Source organism: Lissotriton helveticus, chromosome 9 (assembly GCF_964261635.1).
Source record: "Lissotriton helveticus chromosome 9, aLisHel1.1, whole genome shotgun sequence".
NCBI lineage: Eukaryota > Metazoa > Chordata > Amphibia > Caudata > Salamandridae > Lissotriton > Lissotriton helveticus.
Genome location: NC_136070.1, coordinates 94,836,346 through 94,850,987, shown reverse-complemented (window position 1 = coordinate 94,850,987; position 14,642 = coordinate 94,836,346).

Genomic DNA, 14,642 nt, shown 5'->3' with positions numbered 1-14,642 from the left:
TCAAGTAGTGATAAGCCTTTATATTTCAGTTCTTTTCTTGACATCAGACTCATTGTGGTTGGCTCATTATAAAACTCAGGGTATCCTAGATCACTCAGAAAGTCCCTGATATTTTAACCATTTCATTTTTAACACACCAGTCATTCCTAAAACATCATTTAAAATCTCCTGATTCAAGTGGGTTTTTTCACACCTCCATATCCTGTGCCAGAGCATAATTGGTTCTATTTTAATTAAATCTGTTAAGAATGGAACCCCAGGTTCCATGTGTCAGACATATGATGATACACTACTCGGGAGGGCCAGAATATATCTTAGGAACTGAGTCTCAACCGTTTGTAAAGGTTGGATGTTAAAATGCCCCACAAACCCGAGCCATACAAGGCTGTCAATACACATTTAGTATTACATATGTTTAATGATTTTACAACAGGGAGCAAAAAAGTAATGTCATGTAAGAGTAGCAGATCAGTCCGGGGACCGACCCACCGAGCAGTGTTAAGGAAGGCACTAACCACTGATCATGTTATGAGGAAGCAGTTTTATACACAGCAAGCCGCCTACAACCCAACCTGGGCCGGCCGCGTCATAAACATATTGTGGTTGGAGAGCATCTCTGGGGCCTCAGTGCTCCCCCATCTGCTTAAAGACCAGTAGCCCTGTTATCTGCATTACGGATGTTGAATGTCCATCAGTCTATCTTCGAGCCCCTTCCTGTGCTCTGTGGCTTATTAGCCACTTTAAAACCCTATCCTCAGTAATTCAGTAACCAACCCAAAATGAAACTGAGAGGAAAAGAAGGGAAGATCCCTCCCAGACAGTCTCAATTTATCCCATACCCCGAACCCCTTTCCCCCCCGCAAACCCTCACCCCCCCCTAACTCCCTCCGCCCCCCCACCCCTTGATCCATGGTCCGCTTTAGCCTCAGCCCAGGGCCCCTCAACCTTCAATGGTGGGGCAGTGTGTTTTTGGGGTCTGTTTCGGTGTCCGTTAATCTCAACAGCCGGAGGTACTTAGGACAAGTCACCTCCTTAAACTCAGACGCCAACAGGGACAGGAATGGCTTCCACAGCTCCGCATAGCGCGCTTCCTCCCCCGACATGGATAATGACAGTTTCTCCATGCCCAGAACCATCCAGAGGCGGTGAAGCCACCCCTGATATGTGGGGACGTGTTTGGATCGCCATTGCGCCACTATGTTCTGCACTGCTGACCCCAATGCAATCGCTATCAGTCGACCTCTCCGCGATTTCAGTGGATAAGTCAGTGCATTAGGCAATCCTAGGAGTACATAAGCGGGAAAGCGGGGAATCTCTGTTTCGAAGTGTATGTCTACCTCCCCTATAATCTGGCTCCAGTATTCTTGTAAAAGTGGGCAGTCCCAGAGTACATGAACTAATGTGCCAATCTGACCACAACCGCGCCAGCACCGAGGATCCTGTTTGCTATCCATTTCGTACAGGCGTTCGGGGGTGTAATGCCAGTATGACGCGACTTTCGTAAGGGTGTCTGTAAGTCCCATATGATAGGCTGAGTGGCGCGCTCTATAGTAGACTCCCTCCCACTCCTTGTGTGTCAAGTTTCTCCCCAGTTCCCGTTCCCAACGCCCCCTGCCTGCATTGTAGGTGTATTTGTGTTTCTGCATGAGCATCTTGTAAAGGTCTGAGACCAGTTGTTTGTCGTTTGTGCGGGAGATCAGCCAGTATTCGAATTTTGTCAGGTGTCTATCTGCTGCCGACCGTACTGTGGCGTTGAGCGCCCAGTGCCTGACCTGGAAGTAACGGAGCCTTTCCGTTTCAGGTAGGTCGAATTCCTGCCGAAACTGCTGGAAGGGAATCACCCCCTCTGGGTCATAGACGTGATGGAGTGCCCGACAACCCGCAGGCCTCCAGCGCGCAAACGACTTCTCGTCCATCCCCGGGTGGAATTCTGGATTCCCGATGATGGGTGTAATGGGGGAAAGGTGGTGAGCTCTTGACTAACCCATACTCGGTCCCAGACTTCCAGGGGCACCCGCGTGTTGAAGGATGCATAGAGATTGGGAGGCCTATGTTCCCGTCTCATAAAGGGGATTTCCTGCAGAGTCCGCCCCGCGACTGCTTGGTCCTGACACAGCCAGTGTTTCCCAGATTCCCATCCAACCCATTCCACTAGAAAACGGGACTGGGAAGCTTGAAAATAAGTTGCTAAGTCTGGTATCCCGATTCCGCCTTGTTCTGGTGCCAGCATGGCGATCTGGCGCTTCAGACGGGGATTCCTCCCGTTCCATATGAACTGTGACAGTTCTGACTACATCAGTTTTATCCAGCCTCGAGGTGGCACAAGAGGGATCGTGTGGAAGAGGTATAACACTTGGGGGAGAACCGTCATCTTCACAGCCGCCACTCTACCCATGCAAAACAACGGATAATACTTCCATTGTCCTAACTCACGCCTGATTTTCTGCCGCAGGTTGGAGTAGTTGAGATCCACCGAGGCCTGAAGAGAGGGTGCCAGTTGAATCCCTAGATATGGGACCGCGTCCTTCGTCCACGGTATGGGGAACAGTGCCTGCAAATGGGCACGTGTAGTGGTATCCAGGGACAAGTCGAGGGCCACCGACTTAGACATGTTGACCTTGAAGCCAGAGACTCTGCCGAATCTCTTGAGATCCGTGATGCATGCCGGAAGAGAACTCTGGGGGTCAGTGAGAGATATCAACACATCATCGGCATACAGGCTTATGGTGTGGACGACACCCCCGAATTTGATACCGTGCACCTCCGGGTCCGACCGCAAAAGGTGTGCAAGAGGCTCCATGTATAGGGCGAACAATAGGGGCGACAATGGGCAGCCCTGCCTTGTGCCGCGTTCGATTTTAAACTGTGGGGACGTGCATCCATTGACTCGGAGCGCTGCTGTCGGGAATTTATAGCAATTAAACACCCTAGTTCGGAATTTAGGCCCTATCCCCGCTTTTAGCAACACCTTTTCCAGGTAAGGCCAGTGTACTCTGTCAAATGCCTTTTCGGCATCTATGGCCAGCATCATATATTCACCCTCTGTCCGCGCGGCTTTTTCCAGGAGGTGAAAAGCCCGTTTAGTGTTCTCTGTGGTCTGTCGCTCAGGAATAAATCCACATTGGTCCGGGTTGATCAGTCCCCCCATGTATGGTCCTAAGCGGGAGGCGAGGATCCCCGTATAAAGCTTGAGATCGACATTCAAGAGGGAGATTGGTCTATAAGCTCCACGGGATCTATACCTGGTTTAGGTATCACCGTGATGGACGCTTCCAGTAGGTCTCTCTGGATCGCTCCCTCCTCAGCGAAAGAGGTAAAGAGTCGGGCGAGTAGCGGGACCACTTGGCTACAGAATGTCTTATAAAAGCTTACCGGGAATCCATCTGGTCCCGGGGCCTTGCCTAATTTGAGCCGGGAGATGGAGGAAAGGACCTCCTCCGGTCAAATGTCTCCTTCCAAACAGTCTATTTGTTCCTGCGTCAACCCCGGCAGGGGGATATCTGCCAGGAACTCTGTCTCCGCTTCCGGGTTAGGGGGGTCGGCTGCGTACAAGTCTGCATAAAATGCACTGAAGGCCTCCGCTATGGCTTGGTTTCCGTCTACTGTAATGCCATCGCTCCTTCTTATCTCCCGCACCTCCCTGCGCTGCGTGACCTCGCGAAGTTTGTGAACCAGCAGGCGCCCACACCTATCTCCACCCGTATAATAGGCGTGGCGCAGCCGCAGTGCTGCGTACTCCGCTCTATCTAGATCGAGGGCTGCGAGTTGTTGGCGGACCGCTTTCAATTGCCTCCATATTCTCGGAGCCCCCGTCCTCCGGTGCATCTGTTCCAGTTCCCTGGTCTGCTGTGTGAGTTCTTCCCTCTTAGATTGACGTTCTACATTTTCTGCAGTCGAGAGCAATATAAATTCACCCCTAAGAACCGCTTTCAGCGCAGACCATTGCATGGACAGCGTGGTGTCGTCGTTGCTGTTATGTGTGAGGTAGTCAGTGATCACACCTTGGATCTTAGTGACCATCACTTTCTTCTGCAGCAGTGAATCTCGGAGACGCCAAACCCTACTTGAGCGTTGGGTAGCTGGCATAGTGAGGACAGCCCTCACTGGAGCGTGGTCGGAGAGTGAAGCAGTTCCTATGTCAGCGCTGGTGGCAAGTGTTTTGGTGGCAGTGGAAACAAGCAGGTAGTCAAGACGTACATATGTTTGGTGTGCAGCTGAGAAGTATGTGTAGTCCCTCTCCCCGGGATGCAGCGCGCGCCATAAGTCCGTTAATCCTAGTTCCTGCAAACTGACTTTGCCTGCTGCTGTGAGCGCCCCCACCTGTGTAGTGCGTTAACTGGACCTGTCAAGTGTGTTGTCAAAAACCAAATTTAAGTCCCCGCCCAAAACTATGTGATGGTCAGTTGTGTCGGTGACATCAGTGAGCGCTCTGTGGAGAAAGTGTTCCTGACCATCATTGGGCCCGTATATCGAACCAATCGTAAGAGTCTTGTCGCCTATTGCAAACCTGTAGACCAGTAGGCGCCCCTTGGTCTCAGCCATTTTCCCCAACACCCTGCCCCAGAACTTTTGTGCCACTATGATCGCAACACCCGCTTTCTTATCTGGGCATGAGGAAAAATATTGATGGGGAAATTTACAAGACCTCAGCCTGTGACAATCTTTGTTCAGAAGGTGTGTTTCCTGCAGGAGACATATGTCCGCCTGAGACTGTTCTAGCTGAAGCAGGATCGCTTTGCGCTTAACGGGATTATTCAGGCCGCGCACGTTCAATGTGAGGATAGTTAGCTCATCCTTCTTCATCTAGAGTTGCCAACCCACTCCCTGCCCATTGTGTAGCCTTGGAGTAGCCGGGTCCGATGACCCCCGACCTGCCCCTGCACCGTAACTCCAGCAAAATCCCGGTCAATAGGCGTCAGCGAGACCATCATCCTGTGGGGCCGGTGCCGTTATCTGTGGCTACTGCATCCACTGCGGCGCGTTGACCTGCTGCAATCTCCATCGCCGGAGGTTTCTTGCGCAAGCATCGTGTTTGAAATCAACAGCGTAGCATGGAGCGGAGACGCTGCTCGTAACGGAAACGAATCCTGTTTTAACTAAGGTGAGACGCGAAGTTAGGATATATTCTCAACCGACAGATAGAACGGGGAACGCAGCAAGCGAACGTCTAAGTCGGCAGCGGGAAATGTATAAAGATACATGGGTCAACGGTTAGAATGTGGTAGTTAAGCCTGTTACGAATGTTGCATACGAAGAAACGCTTTAAAATGTGTGCAGCTTAGATCGAGTTACTTAACTTTTTAACTTCAGGGGTACAAAGTATATGATGAATTAATATGCTTCTTTGAATTTAGAGATAGAGAAGAAAACTTTTTTTTTTTTTATAAAACAATTTTTATTGTAGCAGTATACATCGCAAAAGACGGTCATATACATTTCGTTGGATGCAGCATCAACATTCCGCTGCAAGCAACCATTAGTGCAATTTTCCCATTTGTAGACAACTCTCTGAAATAACAAAAGGTCAGCGATTGGCTAATTGGTACATTATAGATAGATCATTGGAGCGTTCATACGTATTAAGACAACGGGTAGAGCCACCAACATTACAATTAGCAGGTCCATCATGCCATCCCGAAGAGTTCAGACAACCCTGGGGCTACCCCGTCGTGGCCCTACTCCACCTTCCCTTTCTCTCTATTCTGCATCACCCTCATCCTCTGAGCTATCCATGTCCCCTTCTTCTGACAGCGGTTCACACAGATCCCCCCTATAAGTGTTCCAAGGTGCCCATATTTTATTCCACTTGCGTGGGTTGGCTCTCTGTCGGTACACTGCCCTTTCCACCACCATAAGCATGTCTATATTCCGGCACCATTGTGCCAGTGTCGGTGTCTCGGATGATCCCCACTTTTGCGCTATATCTCGCTTTGCTAGCATCATGCCAATGACCACCCATTGCTTGCCCCGTTGTGTAAGGTCGTTCGGGCCCCAGACATGCAGCAAACAAACTCTGGGGTCGGGCGTAATTGGGATTTGTAAAGTCTGGGCCATCGTGCGTGTTATTCGCCGCCAGTAGTCCACCATGCTAGGGCAGGACCATAGGGTGTGGTACAGTGTGCCCTCCTCTCCACAGTGCCTCAAACAGTATGGAGTATCTGCTTTGTGGATTTTGTGCAGAGTGGTGCGTGTATAGTATACGCGGTGCAGAATTTTAAATTGCACCAATCTAAATCTCGCCGAGATGCCTGCTTCTCTAGGTGACGCCAGCGCCGCATTCCAGTCTGTTTCAGCCAATTCTCCCAATTCCCCCTCCCATTTGTCCTTCAGTTTCTGTAGTGGGTCGGGCAGGTTGTTTATAAGTTTACGGTAGGTGAGGGAAGTAGCCCTAGCCTCCATGTAGTCTGTAAGTAGTCGGTCCTCCAGTGGGGCCGATTCTGGGACATTAGTGCCTGGTTGTATTGCAGACAACAACGCGTGACGAATCTGTATGTAACGATACGTTTCAGTATTGCCCAAGTCGTACTGTTCTTTGAGGGTCTCAAACGAAACCACCCCATCTTTCGTCCACATATCACCCACCACAGATATCCCGATGTTATCCCACTGCTCGAAGCCTTTGCTGTGTCTCAGGTTTCCCAGAGTTTTGGAGTCCCACAGGGGCGTGAGTCGCGTAACCACCCCCTCCCATTTCAGTCGTGATTGAGCTTTATGCCACAATGTCACAGTGTGTTTAGTCGGGCCGTTGAGTTTCCCCGTCAATCCTTTATTGTAGAGGGGGGCTAGAAGCGTGTTTATTCCTAGCTGCTGTCTGTCTGCCCTATACGCTGGGTGCTCTTGCGGCCTGTGCAACCATTGGTTAATCACTTTGAGGTGGGCTGCCCAGTAATACAGTTCCAAATTTGGGAGTGCTATCCCCCCACCATACCAGTCTCGAGTCAGCTTCGCCTGTGCCACCCTGGCTGGTTTATTACCCGACAATAGGCTAGATAGTAGGGTCGAGATTTGTCGAAAGAACGACGATGGGACCAACGCTGGAGTATTTTCCAGGACGTAAAGGAAACGGGGCAGCGCCATCATTTTGAAAAGTGCGGCTCTGCCCAACAGTGTCAGCGGAAGGGTTTTCCGAGAAGAAAACTTTTGATTACAAATTATGTTATGTGTTTAATTTTCAGGCGTTTTCCTGATGAAGGTGCCTAATGCACCGAAATGCATTGGAATAACTTGTATTCACGCCTAATCTGAATTTATTGGAACTTAAAGCGAATGAATTGGTGAAAACAAGAATTAAAGATCACCAATTAAACCACAGAACGAATGACATTGTTTATTATTGCTGGGATTCAGCTTTTGAAGCTTGTGCCTAGGGTGACACTCCTGTGAGGGAACGGGGGTGCAACTAGTAGAAATTTACAAGACCTCAGCCTGTGACAATCTTTGTTCAGAAGGTGTGTTTCCTGCAGGAGACATATGTCCGCCTGAGACTGTTCTAGCTGAAGCAGGATCGCTTTGCGCTTAACGGGAATATTCAGGCCGCGCACGTTCAATGTGAGGATAGTTAGCTCATCCTTCTTCATCTAGAGTTGCCAACCCACTCCCTGCCCATTGTGTAGCCTTGGAGTAGCCGGGTCCGATGACCACCGACCTGCCCCTGCACCGTAACTCCAGCAAAATCCCGGTCAATAGGCGTCAGCGAGACCATCATCCTGTGGGGCCGGTGCCGTTATCTGTGGCTACTGCATCCACTGCGGCGCGTTGACCTGCTGCAATCTCCGTCGCCGGAGGTTTCTTGACTCGTTTCCGCCTCCGCTGCTGGCTCCACTGGGGTCTTCTTCCCTCCGTCTCTGGCGTGGTTCCTGGGGCCTCGGCGCCTTCCTCTGGTGTCTCTATTCCTAACAGCGTGCAGGCCTCCGAGACCGATCGGAGCTGGTATTGTTTATTCTCCAGTCTGAAAACGAGACAGAAGGGGTGGCCCCAGCTGTATGGGATGTTGTTCTGTTGCAGATATGTTGTGACCGGTTTGAAAAGACAGCGCTTGTGCAATGTGAGCGCCGCCAGGTCCTGGAATAACAGTGGCGATGTGCCTTGGAAAGCTATCGGGTGTTTCTGGCGTGCCTTCTGTAGTATCTCATCTTTGGTACGGTAGTCTTGAACACACACCAATATGTCCGGGGGGGGCGCTGTTGCCGCGCGGGGTGGTCCGGTCCTGTGGGCTCTATCTAGCTGTAAGGGTGAGTCTAATGGCCACCCCAGCACATGGTTGAAAAGTTCCCTAGCGTAGCGAAACGCATCTTGGGTGGCATCGGACGTAGCCACGTTGCGAATGTTATGGCGTCTGGAGCGATTTTCTAGATCTTCCAGGTGGAGCTGTAGGTCCACCTGCTGGTCGTGCAGTCGGAGGATCTCCTGTTGTTGGGCCGCGAGTTCCGTATCCTTATCGTCGCTTTTGGTTTCCAAGTCTGCCACCCTTTCCCCTATGCCGTCCATCTCACGCCGCACTTCCCGGATTTCGCTGGTGAATTCCGTCTTGAAGGTCTGGATATCATCCCGCAGGGACGCAAAGAGGGACTCCAGAAAGGCCTTCGTAATGAGTTCCGCTCCGTTGTCAGAGGTCTGGTCCATCTTCATCGGCGTCGGAGCTACTGCGTCCTTCTGTGGGGGGGTCTGTGTTTTGGCGAACAGTTCCTTCACTGTTTTGCCCCGGGGAGGCATGCTCGTAGACATCCCGCTTCCCTGGTAATCGTACCACCCGGCATTCCGGTCTCTGTCTGCCAATTCGGTGGGGTCCTTCCTTCACCGTGCTTGTAGGGTGGTAGTGGGTCCCCACGGGGCCAGTGTGCTCCGGCCAGTCAACCTGGCGCTTCTCCCTTCTTGAGTCACCTTTGTCCGCGGCTGACCGCCGTCTCATGCCCAGGCGGCCTCCGCTTTAGCCAGCCGCCCCTGCTCTGTCCTGATATGCCTCGCCTTCCCCCAATCGTCCGGACGCTACCTCGACCACCGTCTGTGGGGGCCCCTTCTCCACTGTGGCGCCCCCACTTCCGTGCCTGAATCGGTTCTAGCCTCCTGAGCGGGACGGGCAGATTCCAGATGGGAATGATTTGCTGTGCCCCCAATGCCTCTGGCCTCGCTTCACAACTCGCTGCCGTCCGCCGTAGACCCCACAGGGCTAGCTGGGCCCAGCTCTGGCACGTAGCTAATGGAGTGTCCCAACCACCACCGGGCCGGTCTGCCCGCCGAGGGAGCCCCCTCCCCTCCGGTCGATCCTTGCTGCAGTGTCTCTGGGCTCACCGGTTCACCTCTCGTGTCCTCCGGTCCCGGGTCTCACCTCCGGCCTTCTGTTCTGCCGTGCGCCCCCTCCGGTCTCTGGGCCTCTCGGTGTTTCCCGGCAGCTCTGCCGTCCTCCGGGCCCCCACCTCGGCGCCGCCGGCCGCCTGCTTGCCTCCGCAATCGCCGTAGACCACGGCTCCTCACTCTGGCGAACGCTGCTGTTGCCCGCCTCAGGTTGCCCTGCGACCGCCGAGACAGGGGGCCGCCGCTCGGTCGCGCTCCACCTCCGAGGCCGGCCTCACTTTCAGTACGGCGGGGGGATGGGGCACCTCGCGCTCTCGGGGCTACAGGCGAGTAGATTCGCCGCGTGTCTCGCCTCCGCCGCTATCCCCGGTTCCGTCCTGCTTAATAGTCGGTTCCGACAGTCCGATGCCCCACAATGCGGGCCTGGAGGCGCCGGAACCGGTGCTGAAACAGGGCCGTTGGCAGGAGCAGTGGCGATACACGTCCGCTCACTCCGCCATCTTGGCCACGCCTGTCAATACACATTTAGCCCTGTAGCTTTGTAGTAGGACTTGCGGGGTCTCATTCCTAATTGTTTTGAAAAATTAACTAGGGCTACAGTAGTTTTCATGAAAGCGAGTTTTCTCATCTGCACGGCCTGCACCCATGTAGCTTTATTATCAAATACTATTCCCAAATAACTCAAACTATTGATCAAATGTATACCTTGTTTATCAATGAACATGTCTCCACATTTATTACACCCAGTGCCACATCTCATGATGAACGTTTTTGATGTGTTTACCCTTTGACCTACGTCGCGCATATAAGCAGCAAAACTGTCCAATAGTCTTTGTAGGCCCACTTGGGTGCGACACATCAAGACGGCATCATCTGCATACAGTAAGTAATATTTTTTTATTGTTTTTCTCCCCTGTGCTGCCCCTTGCACTGCCCCCTGTGCTGCTCCCCACAGTGCCCCACCACTTTTATTTCATAGCAGCTTTCACTGTTAGTAGCAAGGAGAGGCACAGGATCCATATTGAGTTGTTATCCTGCCTGCCCTTCGAATAGTATTTAGGGTTTCCTTTTTGGAGGTCTCTGTCCTTAGATCAAAGAAAAGAGACCAACTGGCCCAGAATCGTTTATATGTTATCCTGCTGTTAAGAGCTGTTCTTATGAGGCCACTTTGTGTTTTTCAGAGGGCCACTAATCATACTTGGACAGTCAGGGAGAGCGCTAATGTACAATATACTGAGCGGCTTCTTTATGAGAGGCTGCCGCCATGAAGCATCACTTTTTTTTACGCTCTGGTGGCGCAAGCCTTTCAATCATATCTATGAGGCGACGCAAAGCCACTCTGCATGGCTTTGTAGGGCCTCATAGGTATGGAGTAAGACATAGCAGCGCAAGTTGCTGACTTGCCTTACTGTGTCAAGGAGGCATTCCATGGGCGTTGTGGTGGGTTTTACCACGCAATACCCATGGACTTTGACGTTGCCCATATTTACTTATTCAGGTAAACCTGGGGCAGCACCAAAATCTTGCACGTGTCCCCAGAGCAGGCGTACCAAGGAGAGATATTTAAATTTCTCCTTGTTTTTTCCTCTTTCTATGTGTGCTTCATTCTGCAGCATATTTAAACAAAAACAAGAGCAACACTTATGTCCATGCAAACAGGGACATCAGGCAATCCTTGGAACGGGCATTATGTTAAGCATATTCGACTGAGAGCTGCCTCGGTGAATCACTGCGAGACAGCATAATAGGAGCACTTATTGACCCACAAGGGACTATCACTTTGAAGATAGCCTACTACGTGGTTTATGTTTCTACAAGACTCGGTTTCCATTGTAGCGGCTCCCATCACAGTCAGGAACTATTCAATCCACTCCCTACTCAGCGCAGATGTGAGCTCAATGAGCAGGAATTATTCCGATACCCTCAATGGTTTCATTATGTTTATGTTGAGCATCGCCTCAACATTCTCAGACAATCCCAGACAATTTCAGTCCTGACGAGACCCTCCTATCCTTCTAAGGGTCGAAATATTGTCGACACACTTACAGCGACAGACAACGTTCTTTGTGATTCATTGATTAATTCTCTTGATCCTCATCAACCAATACTCTTTAAATGTTTATTTCTTACTTCACCTTTTCCTTTGTGATTTCCGTTTTGGTTTGATTACACACCTGGGGTCTCCTATTTTCTATTTACTCTTACTTCTTGTCCTTAAAAAAAAACTCAATATTGTTGATTTAAATAATGTTTGTTTAATAAAAATTCATTTCAGCTGAACCCTAGTTTCTGACAAAAATATGTTCATACAAATATTAAGTGAATGACACTGTTCGAATTACACAATTCAGTAATAAAGTTGTCCAGTAACTCCATTTTCTGTAGAGTATGGAACATATGTTCCTACTCTATGTGATCAAACGGCTTTTCAGCAGTGAAGAGCTTTAAGTTTGTAAAGCATGTATTCAGCTTAGGACATATATAGGTTATTAAGCTCCATTTTGGCCTCTTCCAAGAAACATCTGTGTGCGATTGAAGGCTGTATCCTATGGGGCATATTTACAATAACTGGCGCATCCCTGCAATTCAGCAGGGATGCGCCAGTTATTCTGCGCCACAGCTCCGCCATCATGGATGCGCCGCAATTGCAATGCGGCGCACCATGGTGCAAAAACGGCACAGATGCGTGACGCATCTGTGCCGTAAAAGTGACGCATTGCTGGAGTTGCGTCACAAGTGCGACGCAGCTCCAGCAATGCTCTGGGGGCCCTATCTTGTTAATGCTGCGTCAATCCTTACGCCTGCTTCAGGCAGGCACAGGGTTTTGACGCAGCATTGGCCTAAAAGTGACTGAGTGAAATCTTGTAGATTTCACTCAGCCACTTTTAGGAGGCGTTCCTGCGCCGGAACACCCCCCCTGCACAGGAACGCCTACATGTGGCGCAAGGCATTACAACGTGACGCATCTACCAGATGCGTCACGTTGTTAGTACCCCCTCACCATGGAGCAGGATTTGCGCCGCCGCTGCATCACAAAAGTGACGCAACGGAGTCAGCTATAAGTAACATGGGAGGCCAAAGAGGTAAAGGGAATGCAAAGCATGAGAAGCAGTATAGGGCTACCATGTCCCTGCCAGGGCAACAAGAGCATCTACTGTAAGTTGGATGGCTATAGGATGGCTAAAGGATATCCAAACGAATGGTAGGGTAATGAAGATTTAGTATTTAGATCTGGAGAGTAATAGTATTGTAAGAAGTAGAGTCAGTATTGCCTGACGCGCTGTCAACTGTGGAGGAAACTTGGCAAGTAACTCCAGTTCTTCACAAGAGAAGGGCTATGGCCAGGGTGAGTGTTAGTTATAGTGATGCATATCCTAAAGAGGGGCTCTGGAAAGAAGGAGGGCAGAGTCTCCGGGGCACAGTGGAAATGTGAGGGTGTATGATGAGGGAGGGCTGCGAAAGAAGGTGAATGTGATAGGAAGGTCCTAAGAGGTTGCATCTTCATGGAGACAGGGGGGAACGTGGACTATCTTTCCTATCGCAGACATTCATCCGTCTGGTATGCTCCTATTGAGTTGACAGAATTCATCATGAGTGTCCTTGGTAACCTGTTATGTTGGATTTTATGGCTATGGAGAAGGAGGAGAGTGTTTTGAGGGTTGGTGGCCGATTGATTTAGTAGTATATGAGGCACGATTATCTTGAAGGGTGGTCATGGATAAATCATGGGTTTCACATTTCCAATGTATGAACAAAACACATAACACATACTAGCTTTGAACAGTTTATTAAAAGAAAGTAAGAGGTGTACATTTGTTCTGGTTAAACCACCATAGAGACCTATGAGGAAGAAGACAAAGTTAGAGTAGTATGAATAGATAGATAAGTAGGTGAAGCATGTCATAGAAGGATGCATACTAATATGGGGCAGTGGAAAATACGGGAGTCATGTAAGAAGAGATAAAGGGGCAATATGGATATGGATGTCAGATATTGTCCAAGGGTATACTTTCTCAAGTCCTCTGTCTCCTAATATCATTCAGTTCAGGTACTGACCTTTGGGTAGAAAATGCCATTTTCTTCTGAAGGAGATTTTGGTTTTAGCGAGGACTGAGACTTGTCTTGGGATAAAGAGTGCATGATCTCCTCTGCTGATTTGATCACTTGTTCTCTTTTTAAGTTGTTTTTGGAAGGCTTGTTCAGATGTCTGCCATATCAGGTTATATTGGCAATGCTCTGTGTCAAAGTGTTGCTCCCCTTTGTTGACGGTGGGGCTGCCGTGTCCATATCTGGGTTCTTTAAACCTGCTGTGAAGATGGTAAATTCTGTCAGATCAGTGAAGTCTCTGGAATTCCCATCAAGCGCTATCCACATTGTAGCCAGATCTAGAAGGCCATAGATAAAGTCCCATTTCTTAAGAAATATGTTTTTGCATCCCTCTAAGTCACATGGGCCATATTTACGGCTTCTGAAAGCACCTGAAAAGTCTGTGTCAGAAGAAGGAAACAGGCGATAAAGGGCTGGGTCTGGGAAAGTCTTTGTTGGATGGGAAATGTGATCTGGTCCTGTGACCTCTTTGAATTTCCAGCAGATTTGAAAGAGAGATTAGCTCAATAAGGACTAAGAGTTTTCCATTTTCCCGAATGCCGCAGAATCTAGCGTTGTCCTGTCATGTGCGAGTCTCTAAACCCACAAGTTTTTGCTTAAGAAACCATAGGTCCTCGATTGTAAACAATTGTTGGTTTATTCCTTCCACTCTGGCATGGGACGCTCCCATGTCTGCTTTTACAAGCTTTATGTCTTGGGTGAAGTATCTCATTTTCGTGTCCATGGTGAATAATCCAGACCCGGTAGAGGTGATATCCTTGAATATGGCCTCTAGTGACACCTCCTGCTTTGGTGGGTTGGTCACTGTTTTGGATGCCCCCACTATCTCCATAAAGAGTTTCAGGCTGGAGGGCATGGTGCCATCTACCAGTATGAGTGGGACACTGAACAAGGAGAAGAACATGTTCATGTCTTTGGAAGGCCGTTTCCAAAACCGGGTGTACGCTGTTGTGTTGAAAGGTGCTTGAGAGTCGCAGCGATTCAGGCTCTGACTGTAGCTGTGCGGAGGCTTGGGTCATGTGGTGATGGTGCCTGGAGGGGCTAGGCAGGTGTTACATTTCACGTACTGGATGAGGGCATGGAGTCCATACTGTAGAATTTGGAGGGCTGGATGGAGCTTTACATCAGCACAGAAGCACCCGAGCGCTCTGCATGAAGTGTGATGCCAGTTGTGTCTTCATGTATTCCGCACCACTCTAAGCGACCAGTTCACTCTTTAAATGGGTGAGAGTCTAGGCTGCTAA